At 42.8% G+C, this 14,496-nt stretch overlaps 1 protein-coding gene across 1 annotated transcript in view; it reads left to right on the top strand.

Moving 5' to 3' along the window:
• The window catches only part of MYO10 (myosin X), a 189,841-nt gene that overhangs the window by 16,041 nt on the left and 159,304 nt on the right, over nucleotides 1-14,496 (top strand). The window lies entirely within an intron of this gene.

Raw genomic sequence — 14,496 nt, forward strand, 5'->3', positions numbered from 1 at the left:
TTCATGAAACCCTTGTGTCTTCCCCCCGCCTAGAAAAATGCCCCTTGCTGTTTCTAATATGTTACGTTTCAAATGACAAATAAACAGGAAAAATTAGTTTTTCCATCAAAGGGGCAGAAGAAAAGGATAGCAGCTTTTAATTTCTTTTAAAGTTGTGCGGCAGCTGCTTTTTTTAAAAAAACAACAACAACCCACATCAACTGTCAAAATGGATAGTTTTTATTCAAGAAGTTTGCTGTGCGGGTACAGAGCTTTGTTGTGTACAAAGGATTTCTCAACACTAGGTTGAAGCACTTGGTTGCAGTACTGCAGTACTTGGTTGCAGGTCCCAACCAAAGAAGAATGGCAACTTAAGTTGATAGAACCTTCGTAGCACAGGCAATTTGGAAAATTCAAAGAATATTGGGAAATAATCCATAATGAATTAGAAAAAAAAATGTTTAAAAATACTTTCCCCCAAAAACCCAGAGTCCTTTTTGTTGGGGATAATTCAGACGGGAATTCCCAGGTGTCAAAAAAGGTTGTTTATGTATGCCACTACTGTGGCCTGTGTTTTGTTAGCCCCAAAATGGAAAACGAGTGAGTTTCCAACTAAAGAAGAATGGCAACTTAAGCTGATGGAATAGGCACAGCTTGCGGACCTCACATATAGAATAAGAGAAAAAAGAAGAACATACATTTAGAGAAGATTGGAAAAGGTTTATTGAATATATGGGAAATAATTGTGTACAGCTGAAAATGCTGGCATCATTAAGATAAATTCAACAGGGTAAATAAGTTTTGATGAATGCGATAATGGAAAACTGATTGGTATAATTTTTGCAAAATATGCAGCGATTTATAGTATGTAAAATGAACCATGGAAAGAGAAGAAGGGAAGTCAGTGATATCTTAAGGATGTAAAAACGAGTACTTTAAATTGTTAAACAGAAAATTTAATAAAAATTATATACAAAAAAAATAAAAATGAAATGACTTCTCTGGGGCCCAAGCCTGGACAATATGTATGGAGGTCTTGGGCTGCCCTGAGAACAAGGACCACCGCCCATCCTTGGCCTTGCTGATGTGGTCCAGAGGAAAGCAGAACAGTATGTTTGGCACCAACTTGGTTGCAGAAGTTGCGGGAAGGAGGAGTACAAGGTGCCATCCAACCACCTTAGGGACTCCAGTCTGGACTTGTGTACAGTTTACTCCTTAGCCTTTTCTTCTTCTTGAGTTGGAGATTCCAAAGTTAATTGCACATTTCTGAGAGAAGACACGGTGTTAAGCCTACAGTTGGTTTTAGGGGCGATGGGGGAGTTTCTGCAGACTAACTGAGTTATTATTGTGCAGAAAATCTTTGGTTACTCAGAGCTATGATAAGGGGGAAGTAAACAGGTCCTCCCTTTTGAAAAAGGAAACCTCAACTTTCTGCTCTGACCTCTAGCGCTTTAGGTTTGCTTGGCAATAAACTTCAGCACAAGCTACCAAATTAGAAGATCCACAGAGAAAGTATAACTCTTTTGTAGTTGAAATGTAATAGAAGCAGATGCCTCCTGGAAGAATTTTTTTCTGGCCAAAGCAATTTGGATATTATATAGACATGAGCTCCTCACTGGTATGGTTGGGTGTGGCAAAGGAGGAAACGGAGATTTGAATTTTCCTTTGCAGTGTGGTAAAGACTAGAGCACAGCCAGTTCCTTTTAAAACAAAATCATAATTTGATTTGAAGGCAGGCTTGTTAAAGTGCTTTTTAGAAGATGTGTAATCTGAAAAACCAAATGAATGAATGACAACAGAACTTGACAAGGGCTGTAATATAAATTCTGAGACCTTCTTCTGATGGACTTGGCACTTTTCTTGAAGCTTTCTCTCATGGTTCATGTTTCTCAAACTTCTGATACCTGAGACACATTTCCCTCCTCCCCCAAAAAACATTTCCATGCCAACTTCACACTTACTCATAAAGGTTTGCCATCAGAGCGTGGCAGAGTAATCCCCTAAGGGGAATGTACCACTTCTGTATATGCCTGAGTCATGGCTCCACCTTTGTCTCTCCTCCAGGCATTCTCCTGACTGAGAAGTAGGTGACTTATGCAAAACTGTGTCGGACAGACAACTCTGGGGGTGGATAATTCTGCAGTGTCTCTGCATTGATTGAGCCCATTGCACCATGTGGCAGAACTTGGCTGCATTCTTATACAGTGGTACCTCTGGCTGCGAACGGGATTCATTCTGGAGGCCCGTTCGCAACATGAAAAGAGCGCAACCCGCTGCAGCGCGTCTGCGCATGCGCATGATGTCATTTTGCGCATGTGCGAGCGGCGAAACCCGGAAGTAACCCTTTCTGGTGCTTCCGGGTCGCCGCGGGACGTAACCTGAAAGAACGTAACATGAAGCGGACGTACATGAGGTGTCACTGTATGCACTTATATCTAGGAATAAGTCCCATTGAATTAAGTGGGATTTATTTCTGAGCAGACAAAGTTGGAAAAGTTTGCTGACCTCTGGTTTAGAGGCACTGCTTGTGGAAATGCTCCTTGAGATTTTGTGGGTGAACTCACCCCACCCACCCACTTGACGCCCCCTTTTTCTTCTTTCCTTGTTAAATACTCTTTCTGTTTCCTGCCTGCTGTCTGCTGCCTTTATATCCCAGCTGTTCCCAATTAATTCACTGGGATAGGCCGGCCTAGGAAACAGACCGCTTCAGCCTCCCTCAAACATGCTTAGACACAGGCCTGAATTTAATGGCGCATTAATCATAAAGTATGAGTATATTCTTGTCTTGTGGGTGTTCCACTTCTGCAGAAGAGGCAAATTCAAAACGCAGACCATTATTTTTCATTGTCAGTTTGGGATTGTGAAATAGTCGGGATTATTAACAAATACCGGTGGAATAAAATCGTAGACACCTTTCTTCTTTGGAAACGAAAGCAAGGCTGTTCCTCCTCTTTTTATCATGTGCATAGAAATGAGCTCATGGCTTATTACCTTAAGAGTGAAAGGGCAAATTCCACCTTTGCACAGCAGTGTTTTATTCCGCAGGTAGAGGCACTCCACTTCTGTCGCAATCCCCACAGCCAACTCAATTTACTCCTCGCTGCCGTTGGTGACGGCAAAAAGACAGAAGCAAAGCACATCACTTGTTTGAGTAATAACTGCCGCTGGAGTGTGCGGGTGTGAATGCACCCCTAACACATGTTGAATCTATGAAAGTCAAATATTCCAGCAGCTGCTGTAGCTAAAGATTTAAGAGTGAGTGGGGAATTGCATCTGAGCATGGGGACTGGAACAGAATTAAAATGTGATTCCGTTTTCACTGAACCAAGTTTTTTGTGGATCCCGGTTTACCAGGAGGTGGAGAAGAAGTCTCCTGCGATTTGTGTCTGAGGCTGTCTTTTTATTTATCGTATTTATTAAATTTTCTAATTTACATTTTAAAGTATTCATTTAAACAACCTTAAATCAATGACTTCCCTTCTCTTTCCGTGGTTCATCTTGCGTACCATTTGTTGTTGTTGTTGTTTAGACGTTTAGTCGTGTCCGACTCTTCATGACCCCATGGACCAGAGCACGCCAGGCACTTCTGTCTTCCACTGCTTCCCACAGTTTGGTCAAATTCATGCTGGTAGCTTCCAGAACGCTATCCAACCATCTCGTCCTCTGTCATCCCCTTCTCCTTGGCCCTCAATCTTTCCCAACATCAGGGTCTTTTCCAGGGAGTCTTCTCTTCTCTTGAGGTGGTCAAAGTACTGGAGCCTCAGCTTCACGATCTGTCCTTCTAGTGAGCACTCAGGGCTGATTTCCTTAAGAATGGATAGGTTTGATCTTCTTGCAGTCCATGGGACTCTCAAGAGTCTCCTCCAGCACCATAATTCAAAAGCATCAATTCTTTGGTGATCAGCTTTCTTTATGGTCCAGCTCTCACTTCCATACATCACAACTGGGAAAACCATAGCTTTAACAATATGGACCTTTGTTGCGTACCATACACCCCTGCATATTTTACGTGAACTAAACCAGGGATGTTCAACAGGTCGATTGCGATCTACTGGTAGATCCCTGTGAGGTTTTGGTAGATCATGGTCGATCTCTGGATCCCTTTCCTTAGCATCGCTAAAACTGACTCCTGCCCTGCCCCCTCGCGCTGCCCTCCATTGTATAATCTCTGTAATGGAAGATGGAACTTTCTCTGTGCTGCTGTTTTGATCTTTTTGTGAGTGACTCCCCTGTAACAAAGAAACAAACAGTATGGCTAGTTTCTGTGTCTGCAGACCCAAGGCTTCTGTGCTTTTGAGAGAAGCAAAGGACCCTCTTGGGGTGTAATGCGGGGATTGTCCCACCATCTAGGTTCAGGTTGGGGCTTTCCTTCCCCAAGTAAGCTCAACAATTTTGAGCTGAAACCCCCCAAATCGGGGGTAGATCACTGCCAGTTTTTAATTCTGAAAGTAGATCGCAGTCTTTTGAGAGTTGGCCACCCCTGAACTTAACTATTCAATAATCTATAGTTCCATCCATCAAAACTTACTTACACTGTTGAATTGATCTTAATGCTACCAGCGTTTTTAAATAAACACAATTTTCACCCATATATTCAGTAAACATTTTCCAGTCTTCTTTAAACGTACATTCTTCTTGTTCTCTTATTCTAGAAGTTAAATCTGCAAGCTGTGCGTATTCCATCGGTTTAAGTTGCCATTCTTTGGTTGAAACCTCGCTCGTTTTCTATTTTTGGGCTAACAAAACATGGGCCGCAGTAGCAGCATACATAAATAGTCTTTTTTGACATCTGGGAATTTCCCTCTGAATTATCCCCATCGAAAAGGACTCTGGTTGTTTTTGTGTTTTTTTTAAAGGTACTTAATTCCCACCTCCAATTCATTATGAATTATTTCCCAATACTCTATTACCCTTTTACAAGTCCAATTTGTGCCTTATTTCCTAGGAAGTATGCTTAGGATTATAGTTCCAGTTTTCAAAAACCTGTCTGTCGAATGAATGCAGCTGTTTAAAGGTAAAGGGACCCCTGACCATTAGGTCCAGTCGTGGATGACTCTGGGGTACCTATTTATCTACTTGCACTTTGACTTGCTTTCGAACTGCTAGGTGGGCAGGAGCTGGGACCGAGCAATGGGAGCTCACACCATCACGGGGATTCGAGCCGCCGACCTTCTGATCAGCAAGCCCAAGAGGCTCAGTGGTTTAACCCACAGTGCCACCCATGTTTACAGCAGCATAAAGGCATTGTGTTTGCTTGACTACACGTTTGACAAATGAATCCTACCTTGCCGAAAGATAAAGATAAAGATAAAAGTTGCCCTGAATTTATATCATTTCCTTCTGAGGCTGTCTTCTCAGAGGCTGGTAGAGGAGTTTACCGTTGATCAGTTCTGAACATGTTCTCTCTCCAGCTGGCAAAGTGAGCATTGATTCGGGCCCTGAAAGAGAACTCCCTGGGTATTCTTGGATCACATCATCTACTTTCTTGCATTCCCCCACCTGCAGGCAGCTTCAAAGGCTGCTCACCCCCTTGACTTTATGACTGCTTCCCCCCACCCTGTAAAAAAAAAAAAAAGGACCCTTGGACGGCTAAGTCCAGTCTAAGGCGACTCTGGGGTTGCAGCGCTCATCTTGCTTTCAGGCCAAGGGAGCCGGCGTTTGTCCACAGACAGTTTTCCGGGTCATGTGGCTAGCATGATGAAACCACTTCTGGCGCAACGGGACACCGTGTTGGAAACCAGAGCGCATGGAAATAGCATTTACCTTCCCGTTGCAGTGGTACCTATTTATCTCCTTGCACTGGTGTGCTTTCGAGCTGGGAGGTTGGCAGGAACTGGGACAGAGCAACGGGAGCTCACTCCGTCGTGGGGATTCGAACCGCCGAACTTCCGATCGGCAAGCCCAAGAGGCTCAGTGGTTTAGACCACAGCGCCACCTGCATCCCCCTGTGTACTCCCACAGCCTCATAATGAAAGCTATGGAAAAACCTCAGATTTTGAAACCCGCATGTTCCTTTGCTGCCATGCAGAATGTTTGACTTATTTGACATTTTCCATTTTGGGGGGATGGTGAAACAGATACATGGAAAGCAACCCTTCTTAAGTGACATCTGCATGCCTCTTAAGACGTGGTTCTTGAAGTATGTACGTGCAAAAATATGATGTCGGAAATGACCTCCTCCAGCCTCTCCGTTTTTTGTTGCTATAATTGAAATGGACTTTGCTGTCACTCTTGAATCATAAAGAACCAAGACCGGGAGGCCTTCATCACAACTGGTTTTCTGTACTCGCTACATAAGGACATCTTTGTTACAAAATGGGTGTTCTGATTTTTTTCTGTGACTTTTAGGGGACCTTTGGCCCCGTTGTCTTTTGATGCCTTTTTCATCGCAGTGACACGGCATGCTCTTTTTTTGGCAACTGCAGGTCCCTAAGACTCTGGAGCTGCCTTCCAAAATCAAAAGTTAGACCTCCCACCTTCTCTCATAGCCCAACACAAGCAGCCTGTGTATGAGTAAGTTGCAGAGATTGTTACACTTATAGCATGGGTAGGCAAACCTAGGCCCGGGGTCCGGATCCGGCCCAGTCATCTTCTAAATCTGGCCCGTGGACGGTCCGGGAATCAGCGTGTTTTTACATGAGTAGAATGTCCTTTTATTTAAAATGCATCTCTGGGTGATTTGTGGGGCCTGCCTGGTGTTTTTACTTAAGTAGAATGTGTGCTTTTATTTAAAATGCACCTCTGGGTTATTTGTGGGGCATAGGAATTCGTTCATCCCCCCCCCCCCAATATAGACCAGCCCCCCACAAGGTCTGAGGGACAGTGGACTGGCCCCCTGCTGAAAAAGTGTGCTGACCCCTGGCTTATAGGGTGCCTTCTATGACCAGTGTTTTGTTTGGTATTGTTGGTATACAGCATTGTTGGTATACAGGGATATTTTTTTAAAAAAAAGTTTTATAAGTTGTGTGTCTTTGTTTCTCAATTTGATCCTTTTACATGGCTTTGTATGCTTTGTGGTATTTTATGCATTGTGATTTGGTGTTATTTTTATTGATTGTAGATTGGTAATTCTTTTTCATGGTGGATAAGCGTGAACTGTTTAATTATTATTTGTTGATGTTTAATTTTACTGTTTATTATTAGATTCCGATCTATTGTTGAATGTAGCTTTGTTATAAGTTGTCTGTTTTAGTTATTGTGACATTTATATTGGATCAGGTTGTTACTATTAATGCTTGATTTTTTTGTGTTTTTATGTGTTGGAAGCTGCCCAGAGTGGCTGAGGCTACCCAGCCAGATGCACGGGGTATAATACACACACACACACACACACACACACACACAGAAAGAGAGAGACAGAGTGGTACCTCGGTTTTCGAACATAATCCGTTCCGGAAGGCCATTTGAGTTCTGAAACGTCCGAAAACTCAATAGCCGACATCTAGGCCTCGGCATCTTGCACTCAGTGGAAGCCGCATGGCATGTTCGACTTCTGAGGCGTGTTTGAAAACCAAAGCATTTATGGCGTTCGAAAACTGAAATATTCGTCAACGGAGACATTTAAAAACCGAGGTACCACCGTGTGTGTGTATGTGTGTGTGTGTGTAATGAAAATAAAACTCTGCACTTACATATTGGGGAAAACAACGGTGTAAAATTGCTAGATGGGCTTTGTTAGTGGGAGGAAGAAAATGAAGACTGGATCTAGTTTTGCTCTTAACTTAAGGATAGATGACAGCACAACTACTGTGTAGTGTTTTTGTGTGATGGGGGGAGGTATAAAGCCTTGCAGAACCTGTTAGTCAGCACATACTGGAGGCCAAAAAACCCAAATGAGTTTTCCAAAGACTTTTTAGTGCAAAAGCTACTCATAAAACACCGCTGCTCTGGCGTTTTAACACCCACACGCAATCTCCAGGAGCGAAGGTTTCGTCTTATCTTCCATCTCCATGATTCATCATGTAGAACGATACTTGGTATAACCCTTCAAGAGCAAACTTGCTAAAGAGGGAATTGGTCTGTTGCAAAAAAATCTGTTTTCATTTCTCGTAGCTATGACACAGGCAGAACCCAGGTGGGTGGCAGTAAATATTTGTGTGGAAACCTACCTTACGGGCATGGGGTATAACATGCAGATCCCTGAGGGGCCTGGCCTCTGAGAATCTTCCATCAACTTGCCAAATGATGGGTCTGTGGGAATGATGTGATTCAGCTGCCAAGAATCAGCTAATTGAAAATAACAAATGGTGTGGTGGACTCCCAAATCCCATGATGGAAGTCTGCCACATCTGAAGGGCAGCATATTGGCTACCCTCTGCTCTGACCACCACATTGTGCTGGCTATTCTTGATCATCTGAAGACATGCACTTTCACCTTCCTAGACCCCTGCTAAGTTTGCTGTTAAGCTGATAAGTGAAATCTGTCCTTAGAAAAGCCATAAAACCAGTTGGAGCTCACAATTTACCAGAATATTTTCCTGCAGTCCTAGGCAGCTGCTTTGTTTATGGTTTTGTTGATCTGTGGCAGGGATGTCCAACAGGTTGATCGCTATCCACTGGTAGATCCCTGGGAGGTTTTGGTAGATCGCGGTCAATCGCTGGGTCCCTTTCCTTAGCGTTGGTAAAACAGAATCTGGCCCTGCCCTCCATTGTTGCACGATCTGCAGATTTCCCCAGGGATCTGTTGCTGAGTGGCCGTTCCCCTTTCTCCCTTGAGCTTAGGCTTGAATTCTCAAAAATCGGGGCTTTCCTCCTCCCTAAGAAAAGCTCAACAACTTTGCCCTGAACTCCCCAAAAATAGGGCTTTCCTTCCTTAAAAAAACTCAGCAACTTTGAGCTGAACCCCCCAAAAGGGGGTAGGTCACTACCAGTTTTTAATTCTGAGTAGATTGCAGTCTCTTGGGAGTTGGCCACCCCTGATCTTTGGGATATAAGACGTCCGAGGGTCTGTCTTGTCCAGTTGTTTGGACCGGTTTCCGTTAGCATTTCTCTCTGCGTTGCAATCTGTAATGTGTTGGGCTTCGTTTATAGTTCTCAGCGCGCTCACTTTCCCCCTCTTTTTGTGTGTGTATTCTAGTTGATAAGTAGAACAATCACCACTACCATGTTCCTGATTTATCTTATTATTGTCCCTTTCCCCAAATCTAGACTTCTCCTCAGTCCTAAAATGCATACAAGTTAATGGGTAATGTTTGTTTGAGTGAAACGTGGATTAAATGTGGGATAGCAGTTCCTCTAGACATTTTTATAGCACATGGAATGGACCAAGATTCATTGTGCTGGTTTCACCTTCCACTGGCCATTTTCAAAAACAATTCTATTTACATTTTACAGGAATGCCCGTGGACAGCCAAGGCAATTAAGACAGGTTAAATTAAGTGGAAATCACTGGTGCATTTGAAAGGTTTAGTGGATTCTAGAGTTTATTGTTCCTTTCTGTTGTGTTCAGGATTGGGTGACTAAAATCTCACGTTCCTGGTTGCCTGGTAGGTATTTTTGAGACCAGAACTTGAAATATCCTTTTAACACTGTCCACAGTTCATAAGTGAAAGGTTAGTTTCTGTGAATCAGAAGTTTCCTTCTTCCAACCCTGATTATTTCCACATACAGTTCTGTAAGGGTTTCATTAGGTTGTCATAGCGAATTTCTGACGGATAGTAATACAGGCCGAAATAAACAAAAGCAGCCTTGTAAATAAGTCCATGAATATGTGGCGCTCATCTCGCTTTATTGGCCGAGGGAGCCGGCGTACAGCTTTGACGTGCTTTCAAACTGCTAGGTTGGCAGGAGCAGGGACCAAGCAACGGGAGCTCACCCCGTTGCGGGGATTCGAACCGCCGACCTTCTGATTGGCAAGTCTTCCTAGGCCCTGTGGTTTAACCCACAGAGCCACCCGCATCCCTTGGAGAACAAGGCGGGATGCCATAAATAAGATCTTCTGCTTATCTGCGCCTGGCACCTGGCTAATTTCGAGTCCTTTTCGGTGGGTAACCCAGACTGAAATTCCCAGGTGTCGGAAAAGGTTGCTTATCTATGCAACAGCTGCGGCCCGTGTTTTGTTAGTCCCAAAATGGAAAGTGCGCGAGGTCCCAACTAAACTTAAGTTGACAGAATATACACACCTTGCAGAGTTTTTTTAAAAAATCATTTTTATTTGATTTTACAGCTATAAATTTATAACCAAACGACATCCATATAAAGACATTTCTCTGAATTCTGAGACTTCCCTCCATGGGCCCTATCGTCAACGTTTTCAACTGCATATTATTTCATAATCTATATTTTATATCTGTCCATATTGTCCATAGTATTTGTTACATTACAAGTGAGATTAAAATCCTGCTAATGTTTTCATCTGCTTACAGTGGTCTCCTGAATAAATCAAACTTTCCCCCCATTCTTTCTTGAAGTTTTTGTCATATCAGTACCTGAGCTTTCTGGTCACTTTTTCCATTCCGGCGTAGTCCAACAGCTTGGTTTGCCATTCCTCCACAACTTGCTGATTAAACATATAGAATAAGAGCTGAAAAAGAATACACGTTTAAAGAAGGTTGGAAAACGTTTATTGAATATGTGGAATACAATTGTATGCAGCTGAAAACGCTGACTGCATTAAGATCAATTCAACGGAATAAATAATTTTTGATGGATGTAAAAGTTGAAAACTGATTTGAATGGTTATAGTAAAATATGTAAGGATGTAGGAGATTTAAAATGAACCATGGAAAGAGAAGAAGGGAAGTCATTGGATACTTTAAAGTTTGTAAAATGTTTATTTGAAATTGTAGAACAAAATTTAATAAAACATATTATAAAAAAGACAGGTCTGAAGCAGACTCCCTGCATGGTTTAGAATGGTGCAAAATTGTGCAGGGAGATTTTCATGAGTAGAAAAGTCTCCTTGCTCCAGATCTCTGTCTACAGATGACGTACAACAAAGGGTGATGTTTGGCAGCGCAGCTCTGCTTGTCTACACACAAGGAAGCTGAATGCCCTTCTATCAACTTTCAAGTTGCAATAACCTGCAGAGGAAAATCTACCTAGACACACTGCCATTCGTAGCAGTCAACAGTCAAAAGTTCATGTAGGGTTTTGATGATGATGATGATTAACTGCAAATACTTGTGTGTCAGTGTACCACACAGACTGATAAAACCTTTAATCTGATCCTAAACCAGAAAGCAATTATCCAAGCTTAACTAAATAAAAAAAGGTTTAAGGCATTAATATCTGACAAAATCTGCATTTAGCCCAGACATGATGGAAAATACGGCAGGGGGTCTTGGAATGCGGAACGGGAGTAATGCCTCTGAAACACTGAGAAAAGAGTTTCAGTGTAAATGGATTTAGCCAAGGTAACTAAGGTTACATGGGTGAAATATTTTGTAGTTGTTGTGAGGAAGCAGTGTGTCCTTTGATAACAGAGCATCCCTGTGAATTACTGCTTGCCAGAGAGAAGCAGGATTGAACCGCTGAGTTGCGAACAGGACCATTCTTCCTTGCCCACTTCTGCCTGTGGTGTTGAAAACCTTGCTTTCAGTAGTCCTAATGTGACAGAGACCCACACTTGCACTATGTTCAATATACAGTGGTACCTCGGGTTAAGTACTTAATTCGTTCCAGGGGTCCGTACTTAACCTGAAACTGTTCTTAACCTGAAGCACCACTTTAGCTAATGGAGCCTGCTGCTGTTGCTGCGCCGCCGGAGCACAATTTCTGTTCTCATCCTGAAGCAAAGTTCTGAACCTGAAGCAATATTTCTGGGTTAGCGGAGTCTGTAACCTGAAGCGTATGTAACCTGAAGTGTATGTAACCTGAGGTACCACTGTACTGCACAAAGTGCACAAACTTTCAGTTCATTAAACTGCTAATTTAAAAGGAAAGGCTATCTTTAACCTATTGAAAACGGAAGCAATTTCTTCCAGGTTTTTGGTGTTTGGGTTCCGAATCGTTCGGCTTCCCGAGACGCTCGGAAACTGAGGTTCCACTGTACCCAGAATCATTTGCATTCATTTTCTAGCTTCCTAGGCTTTCCGTTGCTCTATAACAAAGAACTGCGGTGCTAACATATGTAGTGAAAATGTTTAACATCTCAGGTATGGTAAAATGAGAGGAATGTGCGTGATACAGTTATGGGACTCTGCGTATTTTCAGTCTCAGGTTTTCCCCATTGGGAGTTGCAATGTTGTTGCTTTAATGCGTCTTGCAAGATGAAATGTGTACAGATGCATGTGCAAACAATATAACATCAGTAATTTTTATTTTTTTTAGCAAAGTTTGTTTCCAGTGGAGTGACTTAGAATCATAGAATTGTAGAGGGACCCTGAGGATAATCTTGTCCAACCGCCTGCAGCGTAGGAATATGCAGCTGAAGTTAACATCTGGGGGAAAACTTGGAAAAGTTATTTGAAGTTTCAAGCTTGTTATTTTTTGAAGGAGAACTACCTGAAAATTCACAGATGGTATTTAACTCCGAGAAGGCTTGCTAAGGGGACGTGGGTGGCGCTGTGGGTTAAACCACAGAGCCTAGGATTTGCCGATCAGAAGGTTGGCAGTTCGAATCCCCGCGACAGGGTGAGCTCCCGTTGCTTGGTCCCTGCTCCTGCCAACCTAGCAGTTCAAAAGCACGTAAAAGTGCAAGTAGATAAATAGGTACCGCTCTGGTGGGAAGGTAAACGGCGTTTCCGTGCGCTGCTCTGGTTTGCCAGATGCGGCTTAGTCATGCTGGCCACATGACCCGGAAGCTGTACGCCAGCTCCCTCGGCCAATAAAGCGAGATGAGTGCTGCAACCCCAGAGTCGGTCACAACTGGACCCAATGGTCAGGGGTCCCTTTACCTTTACCTTTACCTTTAGGCTTCCTAAGATGTATAAGACTGAATCAGATAAGTGTTGGAGATGCAATGAGGTGGAGGGAACATTCTTTCATATGTGGTGAACTTGTAAAAGGGTAAAAGGGTATTGGGAAATAGTCCATAATGAATTGGAAAAAATGTTTAAAAGTACTTTCCACAAAAAAAACCAGAGTCCTTTTAGTTGGGGATAATTCAGATGGAAATTCCCTGGTTTCAAAAAAGGTTATTTATGTATGCCACTACTGCGGCTCATGTTTTGTTAGCCCAGAAATGGAAAACGAGTGAGGTTCCAACTAAAGAAGAATGGCAACTTAAACGGACCGAATATGCACAGCTTGCAGATTTAACATATAGAATAAGAAAACAAGACGAATGTACGTTTAGAGAAGACTGGAAAATGTTTGTTGAATGTAAGGGAAATAACTGTGTACAGTTGAAAACATTGGCAGCATTAAGAAGAATTCAACAGTGTAAATAAGTTTTGATGGATATAATAATGGGATACTTAATGGTTTAGTTTTTGTAAAATATGCAGGGATTTATGATATGCAAAACGAAACACTGAAGGAGAAGAAGGGAAATATTGACATTTTAAGGATGTGTATATCTATATTATATATAGATATAGATATATATAGATAGATATAGATATTATATGCAGTTGTCCTATGCAGGGATCGAACCTGCAACCTTTGCGTTATCAGCGCCACACTCTAACCAAGTGCGCCACCCAGGGTTGCATGCATGTTACCAAGGGGTACACCTGACAAACAGACAGACAGACAGACAGACAGACAGAAATTGTGTCTGAAGTTGGCTTGTGTGGCACTGAAGCTATGCCTTGTAGTGGAGTACAGGTGTTGTTTTTTTAATTGTGAAAAAATGGCAAGCTCACCTTATGCTAATGTGCTATAAATCCATACCGATAATTAAACTGGATACGTTCATATTAGCTCATCCCTTAAGCCTGGCTAAGACTGAAGCTTTGTTCCACATCGGCTGCAGTAATGGCGATGCCAACATCACATCCATGTGCCAGGCTGGCAGGAGGAAATCTATGCTGGGGCGGGAATGGCATAAAATCCTGCCGACGGTTCCGACCTTCTAACCATGGTTAAGGGATTGACCATGTTGCGTTGGCTCCAGTGTCTTTGGGGAGGGGGAGTCATTTATGTAAGTGGGTCAGGGATTCCCTGTGGTTATCTCCTTTGGCAGCGGCATTGTTACAGAAAAATAAAATGCCATATGTTAATAGGGTGCTGGATTAATAGCACCACCCGCTCCCTTCAGATAAAAGCATCTGGTGGTGTTTGCAGAGGAGTTTGCTGGAGGTTGCGTTTCCCTAGGATTTGTGACATTGACAACAAACTGTAGATGCAGTGATATATTATTTGCAGCTCTCTTTTACCTGCCGGACAGCGAGGGGAGACTTGGGGACATTCGCAGTGTGTTGAACTTTTCATTCTTAGTCAAGGGTCATAACTTTTTGTAGCGCTGGAAAGTTTTTGCAGAGGGGTTTCTGCTCCCACATCAAAAGCAGATGTCCCTGAATATTGTGATATGCCTATGTTTGACTCACAAGGGGGAACGTGGGGGGGGGGGGCGGGGGTGGAATCCTTTCGGCATTACGAATGTCCTCATATAAGTGATTTAAAGGTGCGTTC

Source organism: Podarcis erhardii (genome assembly GCF_964252035.2).
Source record: "Podarcis erhardii genome assembly, chromosome: 8".
Classification (NCBI taxonomy): Eukaryota; Metazoa; Chordata; class Lepidosauria; order Squamata; family Lacertidae; genus Podarcis; species Podarcis erhardii.